The following is a 20,862-nucleotide window of genomic DNA, read 5'->3' on the forward strand; positions in this document are numbered from 1 at the left end:
TAGTTAAAAGATGGTTGCAAGCTGCTCTAGGCTCTGTATCCTCTAAGATGTAAGTCCAGTAAAAAAGAACCAATATCTCCTTCCCAGAAATCCCAAAAGTAGACTCACATCATCCTGCTGGCTCTGATTGAGACCATGGTGCCATCTGCAAAGCAATCACCGGGGCCAGGAGAAATGCGATACATTGATTGGCTTTGGCCTGAGTCACATATAGTGAGAATGAGTACACAAATGGTCTGAAAAAAGTTAATAAATATATATTATTTATGATTTTCTAACAAAAACTTTTATAGCACTTATATGTCAGCTTGTTCTAAGAACTTTATAAATATTAACTCATTTAATCATCTTAACAACTCATTGAGTTAGGTATTATTGTTATCCCCATTTTGGAAATGAGAAAACCCAGCCAAAGAGAGGTTATGCAATGTGCCCAAGGTTACACAGCTTGTAAGCCGCAGAGTAGCCACAGTTCTAACACAGCCAGTCTTGCTCCTGAATACCTGCTTCTTCACTGCCTGAATCAAGTCATTTAATCCCCTCTCTCTCCATCTTCTTAACTACAACAGTTTACTAAGGCAGGGACTTTGATTTTTCTTCATTCTTGTCGTGAGGAGGCTGGTTAACAGAAAGGGGAAGTGCTTCACAAAGGTGCACTGGCAGGACCTGAGGTAAGGGGTTGTTCTTGCTCTGCATGAATAACAATTCATTCACCGTGTCCTGGGCTTCCTTTGTAAAGACGCTTTTTGGACCCCTCTTGTAGATGTGTTCATATGCACACCATATTTGCTAATTGAAATGGAGATTTGCCAATAAGCTTCTTGGAGATGGATGACTTCTTAAATGTCAAATGAAACACTGAGCCATTAAACTGTGCTCTTTAAAATGTCAGGAAAAACCATTAGTTTTGCAGATGCAGCTTCAGTGTGGTCTGGCTTCAAGTCTGCGAAATGACTCCTGTCTTGGAGAAGAATCCTTCTTTTCTTATTTTGAAATGTTGTTATTGTTTTGTCCAGAGAATGGTTTAAGAAGCAGTGCTGGTCTCTGAGCCCAGTGTAACAATGGGGAAACAGTGTAATTCCTCCTGTCTCCTCCAAGGCGCTTCCACTCTATACTACCCTGCTCTTCCCAAGTCTCCATGGACAGCTAGCAACTGTCCTGCTCTCTTCCTGGCTTCCTTCTTCCTCTCACCCCAGTTGCAGACCTCTGGGTCCTTCAGAATCCATTTCCAGTTGTGTTATTTTAAGCTGTTTTCCTGCACAGCACAGCAGAGGCTGGTAAAGTAGAATTTATACCTCGAGAGAATATTAGAGTTGAGTGAGCAAGTACCAAAGAATGACCAGAGCCAGTGGCGAGTTAGACCCTTGAGGCCTTAGGTCTAATTTCTCCACACCTGTCACTTTCATCCAGGTATTGTCAGGTGATGAGGAGCCTGAAGCAAATCACCAAAAAGTAACCTGAAGTTTGAGTGCTATGTGTGGAAGTGGGGAGGAGAGAGTCTACTAACTTCCCTTGTAGAAGGAGAAATTGGAAAGGAAGAGTTAGCACTGCCTCTATGTGTCGGTGAAGCTCCAGCTTTATAAAGCACAATTTTAGTACAGTGAGCTCCTCCTCTTCCTCACTTCCTTGTTCATCATGACCCAGCTTGATCATCTCAGAATTGTTAGGTTGTAGGAGATGACCCCCAATATGTTTCTATATCTGAAATTATATGGTATGGCTTACCACAAAATTTACAAAAATCAACATTAATTTGGGGGGAGATGGATAACTGTTTTAATAGCATAGGAGACCACCATCTTGTATCTCACCAAGACTCAATATGAGTATATTATTTTACATATTCTAGATAGTCACATTTATAAAGGACTCTGAATAGGGTGAGCAATGTGGCATAGAGCCAAAAGCAGTGAATTGCATGTCAAAAAGCTCAGTTTTTTCAACTCTAAAACCATCTAGCTGGATAATGTTGAAGAAATCAAAATGTTTCTTATCTTTTTTTTCCCCTCTCTGGTGAAAAGAGGAAATAAACTAGGTAGTTTTCAAGATCTGCTTCCTGCTTGAAGAATCAAAGTTGTGTCTATGAAACCAGATTAAAACCATTAACAATTATTTTTTATTTCTGCAGTCTTAGAAAATTTAAATAAATATTTGTCTCTAGGTAACAGACAAGAAAACTGAGATACAGAGAGATTTATATGCCACCTAACATCAAAACCCGAGTCCTTCTGAGAGATCATATTCCCTTGTATGACACTTGGTCAGTGAGTCACCAACCTCCATCACACAGGCCAGGCTGGCTCTTCCAGTCCCGGGAGTAACACAGTAATGTCAGTGAGTATGAATAGTTTGAGTCTCAGATCACTCAGCTGGGAGATGATATTTAGAACGATGGCTCAAAAACAATTCTGACCAAGCAAAGCATTAGTCAGCTTGGGAAAAACTTCATGGGTTGGGAAGAACTTCTCAGGGAGGGAGAAGTAACAGTATATTCTATTCATCCCAGGAGGACCATTGCCATAAATCACTGAGGAAAGGATTTGTTTTGGACCTACACAGAGAAAAGGGAGGCAGTAAGGAAAAGCAAGCTGGATTGGGAGTTAGAAGACTTTATTTCTAGTCTAACTGCCAAATATTTAGCACAGGGCAAACTAGATACCCTTTCTGGCCTTCATTTCTTTATCTCTAAAATGGGAAGATAAGACTAGATGATCTCCGAACTTCTTTAAGCTCTGACATCTACTGGATTTCTTCCAAAAGCACAAACTGTTTCCTGTGCCACAGAGGTCATTCAGAGGCTTCTCTTTATTTTTCAAAACAACTCCTAAACAATTAGAACGATTTCTCTTCTCATGGTTCCCCTCGCCCCTCCTCTGTGTTCTCTTGAGCTTATGAATACCTTCCTATAAGTAGCCTCATCACAGCCTGCTTTGTATTATAAAGAATATTATGTTTCCCTGTTGTGGGCTCTTGGCAAACAGTAACCCAGTAATTAATTTTAGGCTCTTCTAAAGCATGTAGTGAATGCTGCCTTCCCCTTTGTTTATTAGAATTGCATATTCAGGAAATTACAAGTCTATGATTGCTCAATGTTTCAAGTATTACTGTTTCTCAAATTTTCAATGCAAATGATTGAATAATTCCCTGTGTAACTTTCATGATACTATGCAAATACAGAACTCCTTTGCTTATGTGTACAATTATTGGTTCATAATTTTTTTATTAAGAGAGCAGCAACTTATATATATATATATGATTGTGTGTGTGTGTGTGTGTGTGTGTGTGTATAGAGAGGGAGAGAGATATGTTTTTTCTCCTGTACCGGTATATATTTCCTTGGCTTAAAGAATTGGCAATTTTGTTTTTCTTGAGATGGAGTCTCACCCTGTCACCCAGGCTGGAGTGCAGTGGCACAATCTCGGCTCACTGCAACCTCCGCCTCCTGGGTTCAAGCAATTCTTTTGCCTCAGCTTCCCAAGGTAGCCGGGATTACAGGTGCCCACCACCACACCTGGCTAATTTTTGCATTTTTAGTAGAGACGAGGTTTCCCCATGTTGGCCAGGCTGGTCTTGAACGCCTGTCCTCAAGTGTTCCACCTGCCTTGGCCTCCCAAAGTGCTGGGATTACAGGCATGGGCCACCACACCTCCCTGGCAATTTTTACATAATGTTTTTCATTTTTATGCTGAAGCCCGCCTCACTTTTTCCGAATCCTTCTTACATGTTGCTCATTATAAGGCCCTTATGAAGAATTTTAAAGCTGAAAGCGTTCTTCAAAGTCATCTCTGATTTAACCCCTTATTTTATGTTGAGAAAACGAAGGCCCAGAGAGTTTAAAATGTCACTACCCGTCATAGCCAAGGGCAAGCTAGAACTGATGGGTCTCAGTTTCCAGTCCAATGACGGTTTCTCTGCTGTAGCACAGTAATATTTATGGACATATCACATAAAACGTATATATTTATATAAGCATAAGAATATTTATGTTTGATTTACATTCTGTTTCAGAAAGGTAGAGAAATTCAGGTATGTATTTTTTCTCTTGAATGTCTTAGAGATGTGCATCTTTATGAGTAGTATTCATTGGTTGAAGAAAACATTGCTAAGTAAGTAGAAGATATGTATCCTGTTTCTTTAGAAGCCTATTTCATGCTGTGCCAAGGGGATAGAGTACAAGTGCTGGTTAATAATTTATAGTATATATTCATCTCCATTCCTCTTTGACTAAAATATTTATTCCCCATTGATCATCATTATTTGCTTTTTGCCCAGGCAATATACAATGTGCAGAGAGTTTGATGAAAGGGTTATTTCCTAGACTCATCATGCCCCCCTGTGCTCTGCCAGTAATTTACTGACTTTATTTACTTGTGGTAATGAGCACACCATGTAGAGTGTGCCAGCTGCCAGGATTGTCCTGGGTGCCTTCTTTCCAGGGCAGGATGATGTAAAAAGCACAGATGTTTTTCTAATTTATCATTTGCAGCATGTGCTTGCATTTATATTACATTTTTCATGGAACAATGCAGGTGAATATAGAATATAAAAAACCACATTGGGTGCAGCAGTGTGTGCCTGTAGTCCCAACTACTCAGGAGGGTGAAGCCCAAGGATCCTTTGAGCCCAGATGTTTGAGACCAGTGTTGACAACATAGCAAAACCCCATCTCTAAAAAAAATAAAACTCAGCTTGATTTAATAAAATGAGTTTATTTGAAATATCTCAAGAAGTGTTTGGAGGGTGTATGTGTATTTAGGCTTGTTTAAAAAAACAACAGGTCCTGGAAGATGGGGCATAGAACATTTGGTTTAATGGCTCAGAAATTGTGTAATTCTAGAATTTGTATAATTTTTGTATATATAGATACTTTGTATATATGTTTACATGGTGTGTGTAATATATATATAAAATAATAACACTTGTGTAATTTTTCATAATTTATAATCCAGGCAGCAGAAGAAATCTAGTATGTAAGCCATCCTTTACTATATATGCTAAAGGAGAGTAGCTTTTTATATTTGAACTGGTAACAAGGAAGTCAACCTGCAAATCATTCTTTGTTTATGTGAAATGCAGTTTTCAATTTGCATTTGTCTAAGAATATCTGCCTTTCCAAAATGTGAGCATTTCCACTAGACTATGAAGCCTCGAGAGTGACTGATGAAGGAGGAACTAGTGCTTGTCCCACTTCCTCTTTGGGCTACTAGTTCATTCCCTTTCTGTGCCTTGCTCTGGGTTGGGAATTGATTGCATCATCCTCACACCAGTAGTCCCATGAGTTAGCTCCTCTCGCCCCTTCTCTTTCTGATTTTCACCTCTGCCTTCCTCTTTTTAAAAAATATAAACATTTCTGCTTTCATCTTCTCCCACTACCTCTTTAAAACCTTCTGCTAATATAAATGAACTCAAGAACTGCAAGAGCTCTTGGCACACTGAGTTTGTGGGCTGCACCGCATGTCCATCACATACTCGTATGTTTTTCATAGTTGAGCCAATGGCATGACAACCACGGGGTGTTTGGTTGCTTATAACACACTTCAAGGACAGTGGATTCATATTACGATTGCTCTTGCTCGGACAGTGGCCCAGTTCTTCCTGAAGCTCAGTGAGGGAAATCTTGAATAGTCATCTAAGCAATTCCTGCATATTGGGGGCGAGGAGGAGACAGTGTTTGTGTTCTAGTTTCGAATATCGTAACTGCCCTACTTGGCAAGTCACTATTTAATACATCAATTCTTCATGTATATATGTATCAATTAGGATCTAGCAAAGAAATCAGAAACCACTTTAAGTATTTACAAGAGAAGTTACTCAGTCTGGGTACGGTAATTGTTTACACAGGTGCTGGAGAAGCTGGGAGCCAAACAGGGGTTTATCAAGAGAAAAAGAAGTGAAGGAGGTAAGGCCCCAGGAGCCGGGATCAGCTGGCAGTGGCTAGAACCATGGCAGGCCTGCCCAGCAGGAGCTGAAGCCAGAGAAGGGACCTGTCTGTCACCTGAGAAGCCATCCAGTGTGGCGGAGCTGTGGCTTCAGGTTTCTTCCCACTCCTCGTCTCCTTTACACTCCCAAGCCTGCGCCTCCCATTGTCCAATCACAGAGCGCAGCCAGTGACATTGGAGCTCAGGAAAGGCAACCTGTTGAGGTCAGCTCTTCCTTGAAGAACATATAGATTGGAGCCGGGTGCAGTGACTCACGCCTGTAATCCCAGCACTTTGAGAGGCCGAGGTGGGTGAATCACCTGAGGTCGGGAGTTCAAGACCAGTCTGACCAACATGGAGAAACCCCGTCTCTACTAAAAATACAAAATTAGCCAGGCATGGTGGTGGCGCCTGTAATTTAAACTACTTAGGAGGCTGAGGCAGGAGAATCACTTGAACCCGGGAGGCGGAGGTTGCGGTGAGCCAAGATGGCGCCACTGCACTCCAGCCTGGGCAACAAGAGTGAAACTCCGTCTCAAAAAACAACTGTTTTTCTATTTTTGTTTATTATATTTAAACAGCAAGAGTAACTTAGGAATCTACTTATCAGGGGTTGCAAACTCAAATGCCTATCAGAATCAAGTAAGTAATGTGAAACGGAGCTGGTTAAGACAAAAGGGAGTATAGTTGGCTCTCCGTATTATCGGGTTCTGCATCCACAGATACAAGCAACCATGGATTAAAAATAATTCAGAAAAAAAAACTCCATAAAAAATAGTGATACAGCAAAACACATTTAAAAATACAATATAACAAATATTTACATTGCATTTGTATTAAATACTACAAGAAATCTACGGGTAAAGTGTGTGAAGGATGTATATAGGTTACATGAAAATACTACACTATTTTAAATAAGGGACTTGAGCAGCTATGGACTTTGGTATCCACAAAGGTCCTGGAACCAATCTCCTATGGACACCAAGGAAAGACTGTAATGGGGGCTGTGGCGAACTGGAGATTATTGAAGAGAACATTAAATGTCCTGACTAAAGAGCAGCGGACATTCTGTCCTAACCAATTATTGTCATATGGAAGAATGGCTCCAATGTTGTCAGAACTTCAGGATATGTTTGTTTGTTTTGCGATGGAGTCTTGCTCTGTGGCGCAGGTTGGAGTGCAGTGGCGTCATCTTGGCTCACTGCAACCTCCACCTCCCGGGTTCAAGTGATTCTCCTGCCTCAGTCTTCTGAGCAGCTGGGATTACAGGCGCCCGCCAGCACACCTGGCTAAATTTTGTATTTTTAATAGAGACGGGGTTTTGCCATGTTGGCCAGGCTGGTCTGGAACGCCTGACCTCCGGTTATCTGCCCACCTCGGCCTCCTAAAGTGCTGGGATTACAGGTGTGAGCCACCGTGCCTGGCCTGAACTTCAGGATATGCATAAAATTTATCTGTGTTTGTGGCTAGATTAGCCAGTTAGGAGATTCTGCTAATATCAATGCATGCATTAAAAAATAATCCCTTGTATACTCCCAGGTGTTAATGTTAGTATTTCTTATAAAGGCACCCATTTAAGATGCTTTGGAAATTACGATGTGATTTTGGAGCTTTAATTTTCCCTGTCTTCCTTTCCGGTTTTCACTGGAATACTTTATCAGTGCAGCTCTCTGTTGCATTCAGTTTACTTGCAGAGGTGGCGTAACCATAAGGCAAAAAAGAGAGCTGTTAGCTATTACTGTGCTTTGACTTTCTGTTGATGAAAGCACTGACTGGGTAGTTGTTTTTCTCAGATGATTTTTTACAACGATTATTATATGAGTAATGATAGGCTTTCAATCAACCAATTGATTATCTAAAAATGTGCTTACATGTACAGACTACAAAGATTGTGGATATGCTAATGTTTAGATGTGGTTAGCTCAGATAAGTGCAATACACCGTTGGCAAGGCTGGGCTTGAGTTCTTGTGGCAAAACCACCAGTTAATTTCAGACACAGAAATCCTCTCTATACCAGCAGAGAGTAATGGCTCAAGCAGAGCCATTTGAGTTTCATAAGACCTACTCCAATTTGCAGTTGATTTGATCTTGAGGGGAGCTAATAAAGGTAGTAAATGAGTCATTTTCCAGCATGATATAACTAGAATTGGTACTTGGCCCAGAAAGATGTGAGTCAGTTTAGTCCTGACTCAGTTCCCAGTATGATGCACAGTGACTCACTTCCCTATGTGATGTCATGTTTGTTCCTTATAAGATTCGACCTCCTCATTGTTTTGTTGTATTTTTTAAAAAGAAGAAAAGGAGAGTGTTGTAGAATAAGATGAAATACTCCAAGGAATACAGAATCAGACTAATAAATAAAGCCTTGATATTCTCTCAATGAGCCTGAAGGGATAATTAAACTTTAAACGCCTATATTGTTGTTCCCATCTATTCGGATTATTAATTTCCAAACAGCCTAGCTATTAGCCAACATTTGATTGAAAACATTTCACATGTAAAAGGAAAAAGAATTGCTATCACAACAATTCAATTATTTGGTAGATATATTTATAAAAGACAGCTGCATTTGAAAAAAGTTGACAATAGATGGTCAGATTAAAGAGAACACATAAATTGATCTTTCTAGAAAGATACATTCATTTACACACAGAAGGTAACCAACAATGGAATGTTTCTTATGAAAACCACAAGCATTTTCAAAATATGTAGAATTTTAAAATATACTGTATAAAAATGGCTTTGTTATATAAAAATGGCTTTGTCAGCTGTGAATGCAGTTCAGTGTTCATGGCTTGTGTTGGCGATCAAGTTTGGAGGCTGAGGAGAAAAGCAATTAAAGCATCTCAGACATTATTCGGTGACATGGATTAACTTTGGTGACCCCCTCAAGGCAGACCAATCTCATCATCAGTAGATAACTATACCAAGAAAGCCAAAGCTATATAAGATAAGATTTGTTTTAATGGCAAGCAGTAGAAACCCCTTTTAGCTAACATAAGCTAAAAAGGGAATATTGGATGGTTGAATAAAAGGAGGTGCAGAATAACTAAGCCTCAGAACACTTTGGGGGCCCCTCATTAGATACTTCTAGACCTTCTATGGCTCTGTTGACTGCTAACCCTGCTCCAACAACCTTCTGTATCTGTTTCTCATAATTTATGTTTCAAACTCCCAGAGGATGATCCACTAATTGGCCGCACTCAGTAGGTACATCTCTCTTTGGAACAATCATCCCTGACTGAGGGGTTAGCTGCACAATTCCCTCTGGAGAACTGTTATGAGCAGCACATCTCAACTTGTGTCTGTACAGAGACTGTTTTGTTCTCCAACTTCCTTCTCTTCCAGCCCCAGTCATAACACTGTTTTTAATCTATCCTGTAGATGAGTGCATTCAAAGTTCTACATTTATAGGGGTCACCTGGGGATCTTGTTAAAGTGCAGATTTTCATCCAGTAGAATTGGGGCGCTACCTGAGATTCTGCATTTATAGTAAATTACCAGGTGATGCCGGTTCTGGAACTGCATTTTCAGGAGCAAGCCTGTATTAGATGTTCTTGATGCCTAACTAGTATCTATTCTCTCCTGCCCCTTTCCTACTAGCAGAGAAGTTTTTATCTAAGGATCTACTTCCATCCCTATACAGTCCATGTGCTTTGGGAAAATTAAACACACTCCTAGAGCTCGTGATGGGTACCAATTGCTTTAAGCCAATCAGTCATTCAAGGTTATTTCAATGTCCCAGAACCTGAAACAGTGGCTAGTATGTAGTAGGTATTCCAAAAATATTTGTTCAGTAAATGCATGAGTTGATGTGAGCATAAATACATGAATTAAGGGCCAGGCATGGTGGTTTACACCTGTAATCACAGAACTTTGGGAAGTTGAGGTGGGCAGATCACTTGAGCTCAGGAGTTCAAGACCAACCTGGGCAACATGGTGAAACCTTGTCTCTACAAAAATTACAAAGATTAGCCAGGCATCGTGGCGGGTGACTGTGGTCCCAGCTACTTGGGAGGCTGAGGTGGGAGGATTGCTTGAATCTGGGAGGTGAAGGTTACAGTGAGCCGAGATCATACCACTACACTCCAGCCTGGGTGACAGAGTGAGACCCTGTCTCAAAACAACAACAACAACAACAACAAATATGTTAATTAAACTTATTTGGTTTAGGTGAATCTCAGGACACTGGCTGGAATGCTGGTCTAGAAGCCCTCTTTGCCATCGGATGTAAATTATTAGAGACTTAATTGTGACTGGCTGCATTTCTACAACCATTAGGAGAGTCAGCCTTAAAAAAAGGCTGACATAGTTGGGCATGGTGGCTCATGCCTGTAATCCTAGCACTTTGGGAGGCCAAGGTGGGTGGATCACGAGGTCAGGAGTTCAAGACCAGCCTGGGCAAGATGGTGAAACCCTGTCTCTACTAAAAATACAAAAATTAGCCAGGTGTGGTGGCGGGTGCCTATAATCTCAACTACTAGGGAGGCTGAGGCAGAGAATTACTTGAACCCAGGAGGTGGAGGTTGCAGTGAGCCGAGATCATGCCACTGCACTATAGCCTGGGCAACAGAGTGAGACTCCATCTCAAAAACAAAAACAAAAAAGAAAACAGAGAAAAGCTGACACGGCTGGTGCAGTGGCTCATGCCTGTAATCCCAGCACATTGGGAGGCTGCGGCAGGTGGATCACCTGAGGTAAGGAGTTTGAGACCAGCCTGACTGACATGGCAAAATCTCATCTCTACTAAAAATACAAGAAAAATTAACTGGGCTTGGTGGCGGGCGCCTGTAATCCCAGCTCCTTGGGAGGCTAAGGCAGGAGAATCGCTTGAACCCAGGAGGCAGAGGTTGTTGTGAACTGAGATAGTGCCATTGCACTCCAGCCTGGGCAACAAGAGTGAAACTCTGTCTCAAAAAAAAAAAAAAAAGAAAAAAATGCTGACACTAGTGAAGGTAGGACAGAGAGAGAAAAATGGGCCATTGATAGCATCATTAAAACATTGGATTAACTACTCTATGCCCACCCTAACAATTATGTGAAACAATAAATTTCCTTCAATTTTAAAGCCAGTTTTAGTTGGATTTTCTGTTACAACACAAAGAGTTTTAATCAACAATGGGGAAATGCCTTATTCCATTTCTAGGCCATCCCACTTTGGTACAATGTGGGTGCCTTCATAGGTGACCCTGGTCAGAAAACACCAGGATTAAAAGGCATTCCAAAATACCCCTTGGTATGAATTTAGAAACAGGCTTTATTATAGAAACATACAAAGCAAGTGTCAGCAGGAAAAAGAGTCATCTACAATCTCCCAGCCTTTCATGAATCCAAGAAAAATGAATCTTTTGGAATATGGCAAGTTACGTTTTTGGGGAAGCACTCTACCTTCTTATTGCTTTCCATGTGGAAAGAGGGTCAGAACTTATCAGTGGGGGTGCAAATAGGTACTGAGGCACTAGGCAGTCTGAGTTATGTGTTAGATGTTCTGAGAGGTTGTCTGGGAAAGCCAGCTTTCCAGTTCTGGAGATTTGAGGCCTGTGGGGAGTGGTAGCTCATATGTGTAGGGTGGGAAAGAAGCTTCCAGTTCTGTGGCAAGCTGAATTTAGGACAGCCCATCCCACTGGGAGAAGGGGGGAAGCCCCTGTTCCAGTTGGCTTGTCCAAGCCACCCCAGGTGACCTCCCAGAGTCACTTTTAGACAACTTTGCTTGTCATACACCAAACTAAACCCTTGACCCAGCCGGTTGTTTAAAATCCTTCATCCACTTCACCATTGCCTTCAGGATAAAATCCAAGGAGTTCGTTTTCCGAGAGTCACCATCTGGCTCAACCCAACTAGTTAGTCTTTTTGTGTCACCCTCCACCTTATACTGTAAACTCCAACTGTCTTGGATGACCTGCTATGCTCCAAGCATTTCATGTAATAAAACCTCTCAGTGTCTGGAAGACTTTTGCACCATGCATCTTCCTGGAAAGTATCTTGCTGAGAACTCTGCCCCCCAAATTTTGTCATGATCAAAGCCTGCTTATCCTCTATGTTTCAGCTCCACTGTTTCTCCCTCTGGGAAACATTCCCAGATCTTTAATCCCCATACCCTGCATAATTAATCATTGCTTCCTTGGAGTTCCCATGGCACTTGGTTCACACTGCTAGCATGCACTTATCACCTTGTTAAGCAACACATCCATGGCCTCCCCTAGATTACCAGTTTCCTGAGCACAGAGACCTTGTCTTACTTGTCTTTACAGCTTAAGCCCTACTGGGCTGCTCTCCATGGGACTGAGCCTGCTGGCCGCACTGTGGCATTCTGCCCTTTATTCTGTATTAGGGAGCATGCCTTATGGCCAAGGCTTACTGAGCAGTTGTATAGGCCTTTCCCTGGTGATAAGAGAATCTATAGAGGACTAGGTACAGCTTGTCAAAATGCTGGAATTTGTATCCAGGTTGGAGAGGGCCTAACACATTTGGGAAGAAACAAAATTGGGGTAAGAAGCAGCCCGATTTTTTAGAGTAAGTTCTTAAAGGGTCAGTGGGACCCAATGCCTTGAGGAATGCTACTGGTACAGAAGATGACCTAGTTTGTAAAAAGAACAGCATAATATTTTTAAAAAAGGGTTTCCTCCTTTTGACCTTTTTCCAGTATGATTGTATTGCTATTAACTTTATTACTGAAGCTTTAATGCCCACGATACCAGGAAGCACTTCTAGAAACAGCTGTGAATGTGGCCATTCATGGGTATTTCCCCCCGCCATCAGGGCATGTGGGGAGGGATTTCTGTTTCCGCTGCTATGGTGCCCGTGTTTTTCCTGTGAGTACTAATGAAAGGCCTTTAAATTAGACCACACAGAGTTAAGGGAAATTGTTTATTCCTTCGTTTTCATCATACCAAGGAACTTCAGAGATTTGAATCTATACACTTTGGCCTCTATGGAGTTTTAGAACAAAGGTGTGATGTCCAGAAAGATAAGAATCAGCAGGTCACATGGCTTTTCTGAAGGTTTATTCAGTCATCCCAGGACATCTAAAGGCAGGCAGATGCCAAAGTACACATGGGGCACTGGGTGTGAGCCTGATGAGAGCAGAGACCGGGAGGCCTAATGGAGGGGCTGGCACAGTGACAGTCTGCAGGACTAGTCTGGCCTGTGCAGCAGCTGCACATGTTCCTGGGATCAGAGCCAGCTGGTGGCTCATGGCAATGGTTTCTGGGTCCTGGTTCTACCCCAAGACAGGCTCGAGCTCCTTAGCCCTGACCTGGCAATAGCTTTGTTCTAACTCCACGCTTAAGTTTGGCTGCTGAGCCAGAAGATGAAGGCAGAACCTTGCACTGTCACCCATGGCCTCCTTCCAGCCTGATACACAGGCTGCCCCAGGCAGGGCCAGGGATCAGTGGGAGAGACCAGTCCTCCAGGGTGAAACTTCCATCATCCTCAGAACTTTTGTAGTGGTTTTGCCCTCTCTGGGTCATCTGGGGGCACATCAGTGTTGCTATCTGTGCATAGGGCCTCAGGTTAAAGTAGAAGTCAGACGGGATGGAGCAGAAATCTGGCAGGAGATCCCCTGGCTCTAACCAATCCAGAAACATTCAGAGATGACTCCGAGACTGGATTTCAAACCTGGCTTTGGTTTTGCAAGAAATGCCACCCCAAATCTGGTTCTCCAAAACATAGTATCAGGAAACCCGCAAAATAAGATGGATTTTAATCTCTATTAGAACATTTCCCAAACATTCCAAATAAAACATCACTAGTGACACTATTGGATATTGATGCTTTCAGTCTTTCCTCAAGTGTGGATAAAGCATCTTCAGAACATTTTAGTAGCTTTATTGATTGGAACAGGCAATCTAAGTAAAAGCAAAGTGCTTGCTATGCAAATAAAGCTTCTAGACAAGGCTCCAGTCTCCCTCTGGCAGCAGCTTGCCATCCCAAACCCCTCCCATCTGGGACTCTGAAATCTGCTTTTAAAATATAGTCTTTATTTGCATGTCCCAACACCCCCCTCCTTGTTTTAGTCTAATTCTCCCAGGTTGAGAGAAAACACAATAAAGGAAAATTTTTGTTGTTGTTTTCAGCGCTTCCCTTTTCACAGACTCTTTTTTTGGAAACCACAACCTCGGATCCCAGCAGAGGTTCCTGGGGACTTGAAGAACATCAATCAGTTTCGCAGCTGGAGGCTGAGGCTTTCCTCAGGGAAGACTTTTTACATAAAACAGATTGTACTTTGTCCTTGCCAGGGCAGACAAAGGTTTAAATTAAATATGCAGAAAGCTCCAGTTGGCTGCCTGCCACAGCCTGGGAGAGGGGGAAGGGAGATTGTGTCCCCACTCTCCTTCCTTTCTCTGTAGTTGTTTCTTTTTCCTATTTCTGTTATTACAGTGATAGGAGCCAGCAGTTAAGAGACCTGGGCTTTAAGCTGGGATTTTCTGTAAATTCACTGTGTGATGTGATACAAGTCACTCAGCCTCTGGGACCTCAGAGTTTGAATGAGATGATCTTTGAAAGTCTTTTCCGTATTTAACCCTCCAAGTTATCTCCAAACTCAGCTGCATGCTTTTCCAGCAAATACCCTAAGCCTCATCTATGAGTAATGCATCCTCACCATTCCTGGGGTTACTGGAAGGACCTGGCCTCTTTTCCCATATACCTCATGGGCCAAGCAGTCACATTATAAGAGAGGGAGGACCAGTAGAACATGGTAAGTGGCAACTGACCTTGTATCTCAGTTTTAGGGGGTATAAGAGAATGGTGGGGATTGTGGCAAACTGAAGAGAAACAGTCTTCCCCAAAAGGGGCATCCTCTACCCAAGTTGACTCAAGTCAGTTGTTGCCACTGGGAATGTGGGTCACTGGGACAGCCAGTTCTTCGTGTGGTGTTTTTTATTTTTATTTATTTACTTATTTTTGAGATGGAGTCTCACACTTTCTCCCAGGCTGGAATGCACTGGTGCTATCTCGGCTCACTGCAACCTCCACCTCCTGGGTTCAAGTTATTCTCCTGCCTCAGCCTCCCGAGTAACTAGTATTACAGACATGTGCCACCATGCCTGGCTACTTTTTTGTATTTTTAGTAGAGATGGGGTTTCACCACGTTAGCCAGGCTGTTCTCGAAATCCTGACCTCAAGTGATCCATGCACCTCAGCCTCCCAGAGTGCTGGCATTACAGGCATTAGCCACCATGCCTTGCCCAGTTCTTTTTTATAGCGTCAAAGTGCTAAACTTTTAAATATTGGCAATGAATTAAGAAAAACTGTGTGTGCTTCACAAAATAGATAAATAGATCTGTGGGCTGAATTCAACTTGAAGATCAGTATGCCAGGTCTTCATGGACCTTAAGAAGATAAGGTCTTTTCTGTCTCAGAATTACTCAGAAAACCTATGTATTTAAAAGTGTGTTGTAAGCTGCAGCAAAGTACTAGAGACATAAAAAGCAGAACCTTAAAAGGTTGTTCATCATATTTTTCAATATAGAAATTTTACACTGGAGGGTAGGTTTCAGGAAGATAACTTGATCCCTAATCAACTTCCAAATCAAGTCATGGCCTGGGAGTTAATGATTCTGTTCTTTTGTTGATTAAAAATAATTTATAATTTCTACCTCCATATCAAAAATTGATTTCATACTATTAGCCTTGTGGGGAAAAGCAGGCTATAATATAATGTATATTTGAACTTCATATTTCTATATTCTGTGGGAAGTGCAGCTTTTTATGTTATGATTAACAGATTAAATGAAAGGATCATTTTAGTATAAAATTGAATATGGAAAAGTGATATGAGTAATATCCATTTTAGTCAATATTTCTGCCATTAGAATTCACATGAATATAATGTATATCTTCTACAATACTATAATAATTGCAAAAATAAGTGTGCAAAGTACAAAAGCAATATGAGAGAAGTTCTATTTTCTTTATACTAAACTATTAAACCTTATCTGCAGAAAGACAGACAGAAGAACAGAGAGAGAAAGAATCAAATGAAAGATGAATTTAGTCTTTTAAAACATATATGGTAGCTGGACGGGGTGGCTCACACCTGTAATCCCAGCACTTTGGGAGGTCAAGGTGGGCAGATCACAAGGTCAGGAGATCAAGACCATCCTGGCTATCATGGTGAAACCCTGTCTCTACTAAAAATACAAAAAATTAGCCGGGCGTGGTGGCGGGAGCCTGTAGTCCCAGCTACTTGGGAGGCTGAGGCAGGAGAATGGTGTGAATCCAGGAGGCGGAGCTTGCAGTGAGCCAAGATTGCGCCACTGCACTCCAGCCTGGGTGACGCAGTGAGACTCCATCTCAAAAACAACAACAACAACAACAACAAATACATGGTAGTAGCTAGATTACTTTTCTTTTTTTAACTGTATAAGAAATACAAATTTTAATTTCAGGAATGTGTATGATATACACTGCAGTTGTTTTCAATATATTTAAGTGATGTGCAAGTAATAGGCACAGGTGATAATTTAGGAAACAAGATAAAGTGATTCCCATATTGAAATGCCATAATTTCAGAATAAAATAATGGAAATGGTACCTAAATATAAAGCTTTGGCTTTTACATGGATAGATAACAATTCTGTTTTCAATTTTTTTCTTGATCTTAGCAACTTAAGACATAAATATTTCATTTCTTTATCTTTTTTTCTGGAGTTTTTCTCATTTTCTTCCCTTGTATTTAAGCTTTTTATCTTTTTGCCTCGTGTATATAGTCTCATAGATTTGATTCATTAATGTATAGTTTCTGATGATGGAGTTTAGAACACGCTGCCTCAACATAGAGCATCTTAGCATTTGAGAAAACAAAAGCAGGAAGGACTCTGACCTTCTCCCTCTCTTCTCCTTTGAAGCAGATCATAAAAGAATTCTCTGACCTTCCTCGGAAGCAGATCATAGTAGTGTCATGTGAGAGGTGTCCACCCTATACCCAGAGGAAAGCGGTATCCTTACCTCTGAAGACACAGAAACACAAAGAATCTAAACAAACAGTTCTTGCTAAGTTCTCCCAGTTAATCCTCAATAGATCATACCCCCTTTGCCCAATCGTACTTCATGACTATCCACCTCCTCATCAAACTTAGCATAAAAATACACGGATTTCCCTTTTCTTTGAGTCTTTCTTTCTGAAGCCTCCTGTGGCATATAAAACTTATATTAAATACATTCATATGCTTTTCTCTTGTTAATATGTCTTTTGTAGGTACCTTAGCCATGACACCAGCAATAGGTGAGGGAAAGAAATCTTTCCTTTCTAATATTAACTGATAATTTTAAAACACATTTTATGCTTTTACGCTTTCACTTTAGAATATGTTGAAGGGCACATGCATATAGCTTTCCTACGAGCAAGGCAAAGTGTGAAGAAATCTTTACCACGTTAGATGTCATAGGCACAATCAGAATGGACACTGCCATAGTCTAGACAAACAACAGCTGTAAACAACTGTTTCAGACTTATGGTTCTCAACAAGTTGCAACTGTGCAACTGTGCAATTATGATCACTAGAATAATTACAGTAGGGGAAGTACTAAAACATTTTGGTTATTGTATCAGTCAGATTAACCATTAGCTGCCACAATAGATCAACTCTGAAATCTCAGGGGCTTTATACAACAAAAATTGATTTTTTGCTCACATAAAATGATGTAGTCAGCAGGGATTCCCCTCTACCCAGAGACCCCATGCCTCTCCATCTGTGTGTAATGCTGCCATATTAACACATGGTTTCCAAAATCACTGCACAAGAGATGGGAGAGCTGGAGGATTTCCCTGGCTCTCAGTGAGCTTGACTTGGAAGTGACATTTGATGCTTCTGCTTACCTTTCACTGGCCAGAGCTAGATACATTGCTCTAATCTCACCGCAAGGGAGGACTGAAAATGTAGGAGAGCATCAATTATTTTGTGAGTTTGCAGGCACAGCCCTGGTGATGATTTCTATCTCACATCATGAATTTATTTAACTCAAGGCAACTTGCAACCTTTGCTGCTGACTCACGGCCTGATTCCATGACTTCTTTGCATCTCCTTCTCTTATGGCTCTATCATACCACATTCTTCAATCTATTTCTGGTTCAGATGCTCAAAAGAGACAATCTGATTGGCTTGTTTATTTTTTATTTTTATTTATTTATTTTTTGAGACGGAGTCTCGCTCTGTGGCCCAGGCTGGGGGGCAGTGGCCGGATCTCAGCTCACTGCAAGCTCCGCCTCCCAGGTTCACGCCATTCTCCTGCCTCAGCCTCCCGAGTAGCTGGAACTACAGGCGCCCGCCACCTCGCCTGGCTAGTTTTTTGTATTTTTTAGTAGAGACGGGGCTTCACCGTGTTAGCCAGGATGGTCTCGATCTCCTGACCTTGTGATCCACCTGTCTCGGCCTCCCAAAGTGCTGGGATTACAGGCTTGAGCCACCGCGCCCGGCCCTGGCTTGTTTATTTATTAACATAGTCTCATTTGGACAGAGCTTTTTATTCAGACAGTGTCTTGCTTTGTCACCCAGGCTGGAGTGCAGTCGTGCAGTCATGGCTCACTGCAGCCTTGACATCCTGGTTTCATGCTATCCTTCTGCCTCAGCACCCCCCAAGGAGCTGGGACTACGGGCACATGCCATCACGCCCAGTTAATTTTCTTCTATTTGTAGTAGAAATGGAGTTTCACCATATTGTTCAGGCTGATCTTAAACTCCTGAGCTCAAGCAATCCAACCGCCTCAGCCTCCCAAAGTGCTGGGGTTACAGGCATGAGCCACCATATCTGGCCAGAGTTTTTGTTTTAAATCATATGATAAATACTGACCAGCTAAATTTCAGGCACTCCCCTGCCCCCACCTGCCCAGAGTTGTATCTAAGATTCAAGTGGTGTATGTAGCATTAAGGCATTGGAAAAAATACAATCTTACCCTGTATGTACCGTGTATATATCCACCTTGGCCTTCATGTGACACTGATCATAGCAGAGATCACCATTTATCTGCAGATACCCATATACTCTTTCTTTGGTCAAAGAACTATCTTATTTTTACCTAGGCACAGGCTGCCCACTTCCCAGCCTCTCTGAAGTGAGGTGTGGACATGTGTTTAAGGCTGGCAGGTCAGCAGTGGGTGGGAATGGCGTGTCTCCTTCTGGCTGAGGCCCTTAAATGGCATCTCTTAGTCCTCAGCTTTGCACATCCCTTTTTCTCTTTCTCCCAGGCTGGAATGAGGATGTGGTGATGATGAGTTGGCTTTGTTTCTGTGCGGGCACGAGGACAGCGTTCTGCGGGGTGGCAAAACAAAAATATTGAAAGGAACCTGGGCTCCTGGGTGATCTGGCGGTGCAGAGCAGCTCTAGCCCCCTGACCAGTACTACCTTGAACTTGTATGTCATAGAAATGAGCATTCTGTCTTTTTTAAGGCTCAGTCATTCTGGTCTCTTTGAAAGCAGCTGAACCGATATCCTAAAGGATACCCCCATTTTCTAGGAGGGTCCCTGCTGGACCCTCCCTTGTTTCTTTTTTCTTTTTCTTTTTTGGTGAGACGGAGATATACTCTTGTTGCCCAGGGTGGAGTGCAATGGCACGATCTCGGCTCACGGCATCCTCCGCCTTCCAGGTTCAAGCGATTCTCCTGCCTCAGCCTCCCGAGTAGCTAGGATTACAGGAATGTGCCACCAGGCCCGGCTAATTTTGTATTTTTAGTAGAGACGGGGTTTCACCGTGTTGCCCAGGCTGCTCTCGAACTCCGGACCTCAGGTGATCCGCCTGCCTCTGCCTCCCAAAATGCTGGGATTACAGGCGTGAGCCACCGCGCCTGACTCCTCCCTTGTTTCTGATGGCCAAGCCTCTTCCGGTCTGTGGCTTCTGGGAGCTTTGCTTGTGCTGCGCTCTGCATGTTGGTGGTATTCGAATGCTTCTTCGCCAGCTGCACTGTGAGGAACTCTGGTCTGTGCTCATCTTGCATTTCTGGCACCATTCTCTGCCACCACACCACTTTGTGGCTTTGGAACTTTGGTGAGGCCCTTAGAGGACCATCTGCCTAGACATGTCTTACAGATTTTCCTTCCACTTCTGCACAAGCCGGATATGGGGAACTGGAGCTCCCATATTCCACCCAAACGGGAGCAGGATACTCAGTTCTAGAATCCCCAAACGTGTTTGGGCATTTTATTATTCCTCCCTGTGACCCCAAACATAGGCTCAGCTTAAGATAAAAGTAGGTTAGACCCAGGGTCCCTTTTCAGGAGCCCACTGGTGTCTTCACTTTTCTTTCAAATTTCCCTGTTCGCTCCATCAGATAAATCTGCGTCTTGGGAGCTCTGTCCTAACAGGGCAGGTTTCCTTCTACACCTTTTACCTCACTGCGGGGGCCTAAGCTTTAGAAGATTCTGTTTTCTGGATTCTGTTGTATCCTCCCTTCTCTGAGTCAATTAAGTCAGAACCTCATGAAGTGATAAATAGAATGAAGTAGATGGTCTGAAGTGTCTGTTAATACTTTAGAATTTCACCTGCCATTTAACTAGCAGCCAATATTGTCAAATACTTGTCTTTTAGGAGTTTCTTCAGTCAGTCAGCCAGCCTGGTTTGTCATGTGCAGCGGTCAGGTCACTGGCTTGTGATTGGGAAGGTTTGTGTTCTACTCCTAGTTTACTCGTCGTTTTTGGAAGCAGACCCTCTATGTCAATAGCAAAGGGCAATTCCAAGTGGTAGTGTTTGTCTCTTTTTATCTGTGGACTTTGATTCTGCTGATTGTGTGACATTGGGAAATTGACCTAGATTTCATGCTTCAGTTTTTACTGTATATTTCCTTAGCATGCTCTATCTCAGATTCAGGGAACTTATGTGAAGTGATAATAATGGTTAATATTTAAACAAAATCTCTAAAGGAAAAGTATTGTTTCTAGTACTTTATGTATATGAATTCATTTGTGACTCATTTATAAGGTAGATAATGAGGTATAATCTAAAGTAGG

General features: G+C 42.1%; 1 long non-coding RNA gene across 1 annotated transcript in view; it reads left to right on the forward strand.

The window, feature by feature from the left end:
• The first annotated feature begins 439 nt into the window (after window positions 1-439).
• The window catches only part of LOC139356242 (uncharacterized), a 132,756-nt gene continuing 112,333 nt past the window's right edge, over window positions 440-20,862 (forward strand). Inside the window, exons 1-2 of the long non-coding RNA XR_011607794.1 lie at window positions 440-671; window positions 5,842-5,899. This is a non-coding gene — a long non-coding RNA (uncharacterized lncRNA). The remainder of the gene's footprint in view (window positions 672-5,841; window positions 5,900-20,862) is intronic.

The sequence above is a fragment of the Macaca nemestrina genome, chromosome 9 (assembly GCF_043159975.1).
Source record: "Macaca nemestrina isolate mMacNem1 chromosome 9, mMacNem.hap1, whole genome shotgun sequence".
Taxonomy (NCBI): Eukaryota; Metazoa; Chordata; class Mammalia; order Primates; family Cercopithecidae; genus Macaca; species Macaca nemestrina.